Source organism: Mesoplodon densirostris, chromosome 11, assembly GCF_025265405.1.
Source record: "Mesoplodon densirostris isolate mMesDen1 chromosome 11, mMesDen1 primary haplotype, whole genome shotgun sequence".
Taxonomy (NCBI): domain Eukaryota; kingdom Metazoa; phylum Chordata; class Mammalia; order Artiodactyla; family Ziphiidae; genus Mesoplodon; species Mesoplodon densirostris.
The window spans coordinates 86,146,224-86,155,590 of record NC_082671.1 but is presented as its reverse complement, the minus strand read 5'-3'; positions in this window follow the sequence as shown (position 1 = coordinate 86,155,590).

Here is a 9,367-nt window from a genome sequence, read left to right as displayed (position 1 = left end):
TTTTTTGTTTTCCTGTTTAAAAAAAACTCTATCTGAATTATTCCAATATATAAGAACTGTTTTAAAAACATAACCATATTACCATTATCTCACCTCAAAAAGTTAATAATTGCTTAATATAAAATATCCTCTGAGGAGGGTTCAAATTTCCCCAATCGTTTGATAATTTTTTTAGTTTGTCCAAGTAAGGTCCGTATGTTGATTTTCTTTTAAATGTCTCTTAATCTATAGGATTCCCTTATTTTCCACCCTCTTTTTTTGTCCTTCAAATTTATTTGACAAAGAAACTGGTAATTTCTTCTGTAGAGTTTCCACTGTCTGGATTTTGTTGATTGTGTCCCTGTGTTCCTCTATCCCCTGTATTTCCATATGTTAGTAATTAAACCTAGGTGCTTGACAAAATTTGGGTTCTTTTTTTATATATATACATTTTTTTTTTTTTTTTTGGCTGCGTTGGGTCTTCGTTGCTGCATGTGGGCTTCCTCTAGTTGCGGCAAGCAGGGGCTACTCTTCTTTGCAGTGCGTGGGCTTTTCATTGCAGTGGCTTCTCTTGTTGCGGAACACAGGCTCTAGGCACGCGGGCTTCAGTACTTGTGGCTCACAGGCTTCAGTAGTTGTGGCTCACGGGCTTCAGTACTTGTGGCTCGCGGGCTGTAGAGCGCAGGCTCAGTAGTTGTGGTGCATGGGCTTAGTTGCTCTGTGGCATGTGGGATCTTTCCGGACCAGGGCTCGAACCCGTGTGCCCTTCATTGGCAGGTGGATTCTTAACCATTGTGCCACCAGGGAAGCCCTGGGTTCTTTTTTTAGTTGTTAAGTACATTTTCACAGGTGATGATATCCTTCTATTAAGGAGTACACAGGGTGTCTGCTTGTTTCATTTTCTGTGATTGTAGCAGCCACTGCTGAGCATTGCCTAAATAATTTCATTCCTTCTTTATTTATTAGCCACAAATCTATAAAGAGAAAACCCCTCAACTGTTTGGTTCCTGAAATACAGTTCATACAGGAAAGGCAGGAAAGATGCATGATTCTCTCCCTTATTTAACAGTTTTCAAAATTACAATTTGGTTTCCTAGGATCTTTGAGGGGTGTGTGTGTGTGTGTGTGTGTGTGTGTGTGTGTGTGGCAAAAAACACAGAACATAAAATTTACCACCTTGATTGTCTTTAAGTATACAATACAGTAGTGTTAACTATGTACACATTGTTGTGCAACAGATCTCTATTTTTCGTCTTGTAAAACTGAAATTCTGTGCGCATAGAACAATACTCCCCTTCCCCTCTACCCCCAACCCCCAGCAACCACCATTCTACTTTCTAAGTGTTCGATACCTGCTATAAATGGAATCATGTAGGACTTGTCTTTCTGCAACTGGCTTAAGTTTCATCCACGTTATATCATGTGACAGGATTTCCTTTTTTAAGGCTGAATAATATTCCACTGTGTGTACATATCACATTTTCTTTATCCATTCATCTTTTGGTGGGTGTTTTTCGTTGCTTCTACCTCTTGGCTATTACAAATAATGCTGCAATGAACATGGGAGTGCAAATATTTCTTCTAGATCCTGTTTTCAATTCCCTGGGATATATACCCAGAATTGTGTGTGTGTATGTGTACGCATATATACACACATATCACATATGCTGAATTATGTAGTAATTCTTTTTTTTTTTTGAAGAAGCTCCACAGTTTTCCATAATGGCTGCACCATGTTACATTTCTATCAACAATGCAGAAGAGTTCCAATTTTTCCACGTCTTCACCAACACTTGTTATTTTCTGTTTTTTTATTGATAGTGGCCATCCTAATGGGTATAAGGTGATATCTTACTGTGGCTTTGATTTGCATTTCCCTGATGATGAATGATGTTGAGTATCTTGTTATATGCTTGAGGCCATTTGTATTTCTTCGTTGGAGCAATGTTTATTCAAATCCTTTGCTCCTTAAAAAATTTTTTCTTGTTGTTCTTGGTGGTGGTGGTGACTTGTAGGATTTCTTATATATTGTGGATATTAACCCCTTATCAGATACATGGTTTGCAAATATTTTCTCCCATTCTGTAGGTTGCCTTCTCACTGTTGTACTTTGCTGTGCAGAAGTTTCTAAGTTTGATATAGTCCCATATTTGTCTATTTTTGCTTTTGTTCCCTCTGCTTTTGGTGTCATACCCATGAAATTAGTGCCAAATCCAATGTCATGAAGCTTTTCCCATAAGTTTTCTTCTAGGAGTTTTATAGTTTTCCATCTTATGTATAGGTCTTTAATTGATTTTTATATTTGGTGTAAGGTAAGGGTTCAACTTCATTCCTTTGCTTGTGGATATCCAATTTTCCCAACACCATTTGCTGAAGAACTATCCTTTACCCATAGGGTATCCTTGGCATCCTTGTTTAAGATCGTTTGACCATACACTTGAGAGTTTATTTTGGAGTTCTCTATTCTGTTGCATTGATCACCATACTGTTTTGATTACTGTAGCCCTGTAATAAAATTTGAAATCAGGAAATGTGAGGCCTCTAGCTTTGTTTGAAGCCATCTGGGCTTTTCTTTATTGGGAGATTTTTATTACTTATCAAATGTCCTTGATAGTTACAGGTCCATTCATATTTTTTATTTCTTCAAGATTCAGTTTTGGTAGGTTGTGTTTCTAGGAATTTATCCATCTAGTTTGTTGGCATGTAATTGTTGGCATTATAATGACTCTTAAAGTCCTTTGTATTTCTGTGGCATCAGTTGTAATGTCTCCCTTTCATTGCTGATTTTTGTTGTCTTTTATTTTTTTCTTAGTCTAGCTAAGGGTTTGCTAGTCTTGTTGATCTTTTAAAAAAAACAACTCTTGGGACTTCCCTGGTGGTCCAGTGGGTAAGACTCCACGCTCCCAACGCAGGGGCCCTGGTCAGGGAACTAGATCCTATGTGCATGCTGCAATTAAGTCCACATGCCACAACTAAGAGTCCACATGCCACAACTAAGAAGACCGCATGCCACAACTAAGAAGACCGCATGCCACAACGAAGATCCCATGTGCTGCAACTAAGATCCTGTGCAGCCAAAATAAATAAATAAATATTTTTAAAATGTTAAAAAAAACCTCTTAGTTTCACTGATTTTTTTTCTATTCTTTATTTCATTTATTTCTGCTCTAATCTACTACTTCCTTCTGCTAACTTTGGGTTTGGTTTGTTCTTCTTTTTCTATTTTCTTGAGGTGTAAATACTGATAGGGAAGGACTTACTATTGCCATTTTGTTCATTGTTTTCTGCGTGTCTTGTTATTTTGTTCCTTTTTCCTCTCTTGCTGCCTTTGTGTTTATTTTTTGTAGTGACTTACTTTGATTACTTTCTCATTTTTTTGTGTGTATCTTCTATAGGTATTTTCTTTGTGTTTACCATGTCCTTAGCACTTTTAAAGTATCATTATGAACTCATGGATTTAAATATGTTCTTTATGTTTCAATCTATTACAGCTACTATTCTAATTAATTACCAAGTTATCTTATCTCTGGCAAGTAGAAACCTCTTCAGATTGATGCTTGAGTCCTTGAAACACAACCCAGTGATTTTTGTTTGCTTTCTTCCTTCTGGTGTGAGAAGATGTCTCTATACTTACCTTGAAAGTATGTTTCCTGCCCTAGACCTACAATCAGCCATTTCTCTAGGGAGACCTTCCCTAGGGTTTTTTACTTGTTCAAACCTCAGCTCTATCACTTCCTAGCTAGCTATATTGGGCAAGTTGCTTAGCATCTATAAACCTCAGTTTACTCATTTGTAACACAGGGCTAATAATATTACCTACCTCAAGGGACTTTGTGAGGATTAAAAAAGAGAAGGCACAAAAAATACTTAACCCAGTGCTGGTATATCATAAGTTCTCAATAAATGTTTGATAAATTACTTCTTAATAACAGAAGAGGCATATGCCTTCTTGAATAAAGTTTTCACAGATTATTTTGATTTCCTATCCTGTGCTTCTAGGTGAATGAATCTTACTACATCTTTGATCCTATATACTTTTCTTTCTTAGAATGCCGTCATTTGTTTGCTTGCTTGTTTTTGTTTTGTTTGTATTTGTTTTGGTGGAGTACATTATTGAGGCATTCTTTTTCGCAAAAATGCATTTTGGAAATAAAATTTCCCTCTTGATTACCTAGACATAGAGTTCTAAGTTCAAAATGATTTTTCCATATAACTTAGGAAGCACTGGTACACTGACCTCTAATATCTAATATAGTTGTTAAGAATCTTGCTGCCAATCTGATACTTATTCCTTTGCAAGAAATGTGTTTTTCAGATATTTCTTTCTCTTTAAAGTTCTGAAATTTCATGAATATTTATCTTGGGCTTTTTTTGGTTGATCCTTGTTGGAATTCAACACTGTCTTTATGGAGATGGGTTATTCTTAGTTATAGACATTGTTCTTTCAATAATTTTCCCACTCCATTTTCTGTTTCTTCTTTTCAGAATCTGGATATAAGGTAAACACTGGCCCTTCTGGATTGATCTGTCGTATCTCTTAACTTTACTTGCATATTTTCCATTTCCACCTTTGTGGTTTACATTCTGAGCCACTTTTTCACCTTTATGTACCAGTTCACTAATTTGTTTCTTATTTAGGTACAGTATATTCAGTCTTGATACAGACTTTTTTCCCCAGTTCAATGCTGATAGTTTTGATTTCAAGGACTCTTTCTTGATTTCTGATTGCTTTTTCATAACATCCTGTTCTGATTTTATTTTATTTATTTACTCTTCCATTGCGGAGCACAGGCTCCGGATGCGCAGGCCCAGCGGCCATGGCTCACGGGCCCAGCCGCTCCACGGCATGTGGGATCTTCCCGGACCGGGGCACGAACCCGCGTCCCCTGCATCGGCAGGCGGACTCTCAACCACTGTGCCACCAGGGAAGCCCCCCGTTCTGATTTTTGTCATTAACTTAATATTATTACAAAGCCAAAAAAAAAAAATCCAAAGAGATATGCAGAATCCATTCAGATAATATTGCCTTGCTCATGTGAAGAAAAATATTGCCAGAAATCTTTATTCTATCTTCTGCAATCTAATCTGCTGTTTAGCTCATCCATTTATTCTTCTTCTTTTAAATTTAGTCCATTGAACACATGTACTTGGTTGAAAGAATCATAAAGGTCTGCCTCTGGACCCAATTTCCAACTCCCTAAAACAGTTGGGAATTGTTTCAACTCTTTAGCTGCTTTTTTTTTTGCTTATCTTATATTCACTACCATATCTAAAAATTACATGCTTATATTATTTCTAGATTTTTCTGATTTTAGGCATTATCTGACTTCCCAACATAGAAGACAATGATTTAGCTTTTTTGCAACACACACACACACACACACACACACTCTGTCCCGTTCTCCAATATAGTTTACTGAATTTTTTGGTATGTATCCATGTAAGGGCCAGTTTATGCTTACAACTTCTCAAGAACTTACTTCTCTCCCCTGGATACAGGGAATTTTGGAGATCTGAGAGTCTAAAATTACCTAATTTTTTTAAACAAGGCTTATTTATTTTTTATCAAATATTGTGAATAATACATACTAAAGTCTAAGTCTAGGGCTTCCCTGGTGGCAGTGGTTAAGAATCCGCCTGCCAATGCAGTGGACACAGGTTCGAGCCCTGGTCCAGGAAAATCCCACATGCCATGAAGCAACTAAGCCCGTGTGCCACAACTACTGGGCCTGCGCTCTAGATCCTGTGAGCCATAACTAAGGAGCCTGCAAGCCACAACTACTGAAGCCCACATGCCAAGAGCCCATGCTCCGCAACAAGAGAAGCCACCACAATGAGAAGCCAGCACACTGCAATGAGGAGTAGCCCCTGCTCACCACGAGAGAAAGCCCACGCACAGCAATGAAGACCCAACACAGCCAAAAATAAATACATTTATTAAAAAGAAGTCTAGGGGGCCTCCCTGGTGGCGCAGTGGTTAAGAGTCCGCCTGCCGATGCAGGGGATACGGGTTCGTGCCCCGGTCTGGGAGGATCCCATATGCCGTGGAGCGGCTGGGCCCGTGAGCCATGGCCGCTGGGCCTGCGCATCCGGAGCCTGTGCTCCGCAACGGGAGAGGCCACAACAGTGAGAGGCCCACATACCGCAAAAAGAAAAAAAAAAAAAAAAAAAAGAAGTCTAAGTCTATTTAATCTTAAGAACGTACAACCAAGCTTAAGAAATATAATACTATCTGTAACAGATTTTCCTAAAAAATGGCTGCAAAAAAATTCTGTTTCCCTATACTCTTCCAGAATTTTGCCATTCCCCATCAAGAGGAATAGTTTATTTCCCCCTGAATTTGGGAGGCCTTTGTGTCTGCCTCAATGAATAAAATTATATGGAAGCAATGCTGCTTGGTTTCTGAGTGCTGTGGTCTGCATGTGTCTCCCCAAAGTTCATGCTGAAATCCTAACCCCCAAAGGTGATAGTATTAGTAGGTGGGGCCTTTGAGAGATACTTAAGTCATAAGGGCGGACCCTCATGAATGGTAGTAGTGCCTTTTAAAAGAGGCTCCAGAGAGGTCCTTAGCCCTTTCCACCACGGGAGGACACTGCAGGAAGTCAGCAGTCTGCAACATGCAAGCTGGCCTTTACAAGAACCTCACTGACCATGTTGGCTCCCTGATCTTGAACTTCCAGCCTCCAGAACTGTGAGGAAACAAATGTCTGTTGTTTATGAGCCACCCGGTTTATGGTATTTTATTACGAATATGACGAAATCCTATGGCTACAAAATGACACAGCTAGACTTTAAACTCACCTCTGCCTCTCTGGCTTCCACTGGCTCTCTACATCAACACTTGCCCCAAAAGCCACGTGGAAATTACCCTTCATTTCTCACAAAATGGAGCCCATGTCTGTAGCTGAGTAGTTTTTTCAGCTTTCTTCCTGCCCATAGAAGATTTAAAGTCCAAAAGCCTTTATACTTTGCACTGTTCTGTATCTTTTAGCCCAAGATGACACAATGGTTTTAACTTCTTGCAGTTTCTTACATATCAATTTATAAAGCAACCCCATTAGACAAAAGGCATACAAACCAGCAAATCTTGTCAAGATAAGCCTTTGTCTATACTGGGCTTCTAGTGAGGCTGCCTAGATACATCCTAAGTCCAGTTCACTACCTGATTCTGTAAATGTTTTATTGGACCACTGCCATGCTCACTCATTTATGTATAGTCTATATAGCTGCTTTTGCACAACAGCAGAGAAGTTGCTTCAGACATGGTAAGGTCCTCAAAGTCAAAATAATGACATTCTGGCCCTTTACAGAAAAGTGTGCACAACTCTGATCTAAATTATGAATGTTTTCTCCAGAGATTTTTATTTGCTTCTGCCAGGACCAGGGAGTGTTCATGACCTGCGACAACCTTAGCTTCTTTGAGAACTCATGCCACTTCTTGTGAGCCCAGCAATAGATCAAAGGCCTTCAGAGTATCTATTCCACAATACTGCTAGAAGCAGCAATACATTATCTTCTTTGATTATACTGTTCTGATTTCAAGAATGGTATGGATCTTCTTTCATTTAATGGGTCAATCTTTCAACCTAAGAGGCACAAGTCCTTCTGTGGAACTTTTCTTGTATTATTTAATAATTTCCTTACTTCAAGTCTTTTGTTTTCTCTTAGATTCTTACTATTAAAATGTTAGCCATCCTGCTCTGATTCTCTAATTTTGTCTTTTCTCATTTTCTATTTCTTTGTCTTTATACAGTCGACCCTTGAACAACATGGGTTTGAACTGTGTGGGTCCACTTACATGCAGATTTTTTTCAATAAATACATACTATAGTACTACAGGATTTGCAGTTGGTTGTATGCCTAACACCTCTGTTGTTCAAAGGTCAACTGTACTTTCAGGGTGTGTTCCTCAACAATTTTATCTTCCAACCCTTCTAATGAACTGCTTTGGCTATCATTTTAAATTTCCAGAAAATTTGCTCCAAATTTTCCTTTTCCTTTTCAAAGCATTGTTTTCATTTAATGAATAAATCTACTTTGTTTCAAAATATTAATTATATTTGGGGGTACTTTTCTGATCACTGCATTGTATCTGCCCCCACCCATCAGATTATATCTGATCTCTTATGTATTAGAAATTTTTCTCAAATATCTGATGATCCTGGTTCTATGTTCATATTTAATTGTAGGCACTAGAAAGCTGAATGGAAACCTCATGACATATATGACTTGGAAATACTGGGATTCATTGAAGAGTGATAAAATGGCAAGTAGTCTTTTTATCAAGGCACAACCAAAAGCGAGTGTCTGGAGATCTTTTCTCTGGGATCGATTAGTTTCTCCAAAGAGAAGAATCCTGGCAGAGAAGCCTATACCCAGTGGCCAGCATTCTGGGAACATGCTTAGGGCACCCATATTCAATGCAGACTTTCACTTAATCCGTATTTTCAACACTATCTAATCCAAGCCTTCTGTTATCCCTGGTATCCTATAAATCCTATCATCTTCTGGTTTAGTTTCTCAAGGTTATTAACCTCTGGCCTCCTGCTTGAAAAGGTTGAAGGATTGAAAGTGGTCACCTGGGGACTTCTCTGGCAGTCCAGTGGTTAAGATTCCGCGTTTCCACTGTAGGGGACATGGACGTGATCCCTGGTAGGGAGAACTAAGACCCCGCATGCCGCGGCCAAAAAAAGAAAAAGAAAAAAAAAAAAAAAAAAGAAAGAAACTGGTCACCTGACTTAAGCAAGCACAGAGAAAGATAGTTTAATGATTCTGTCAACAGATTTGCAACCAATCCTTTTTTTATGCCCCAAGCACCATCTCTGAAAATGAGCACTTGGATCCTCCAGGTACTGAACGTTGTTTCTGGACATTGGTATACTGGCTTCTTCTCAATGTATCACCTTTTTCAGGCATTCAGTTTCCTTGGTTCTGGCTCTGTTAAGTCAGTCTTTCTTTACCTGCATTTTGTTTCCCAAAAATTTATTCAACTCTCTTATCCTTTGATTTCTTCTCTCCTGTTTCATTTGTCATTGTGTGGTTACACTTTACTGAGATTTCAGGAGAGAAAGATTTTTAAGGAACAGTCAAACTGCAATATTTGCAAGTCTTCAAACTGAATTGTAAATCATCCTAAAATACTGGGATATGAAAAATGTTTTCCGTACTCCTCCCTTCCTGAAAGTACTGTAATAAATCTTACCAGAGATTTCTTAACAATGGAACAAACAAACAAAAGGATGACCAAACACTGAAGAAACAGGACTCTGAAATCAAATATACTGGCAGAAAACAGAAATTTGTAATGCAGGTCACATTTTAATATAGTTTTAAAAAACACTTCCAAATATAACTATAATCAGGAAAAATACCTGAAACATGTATCTTA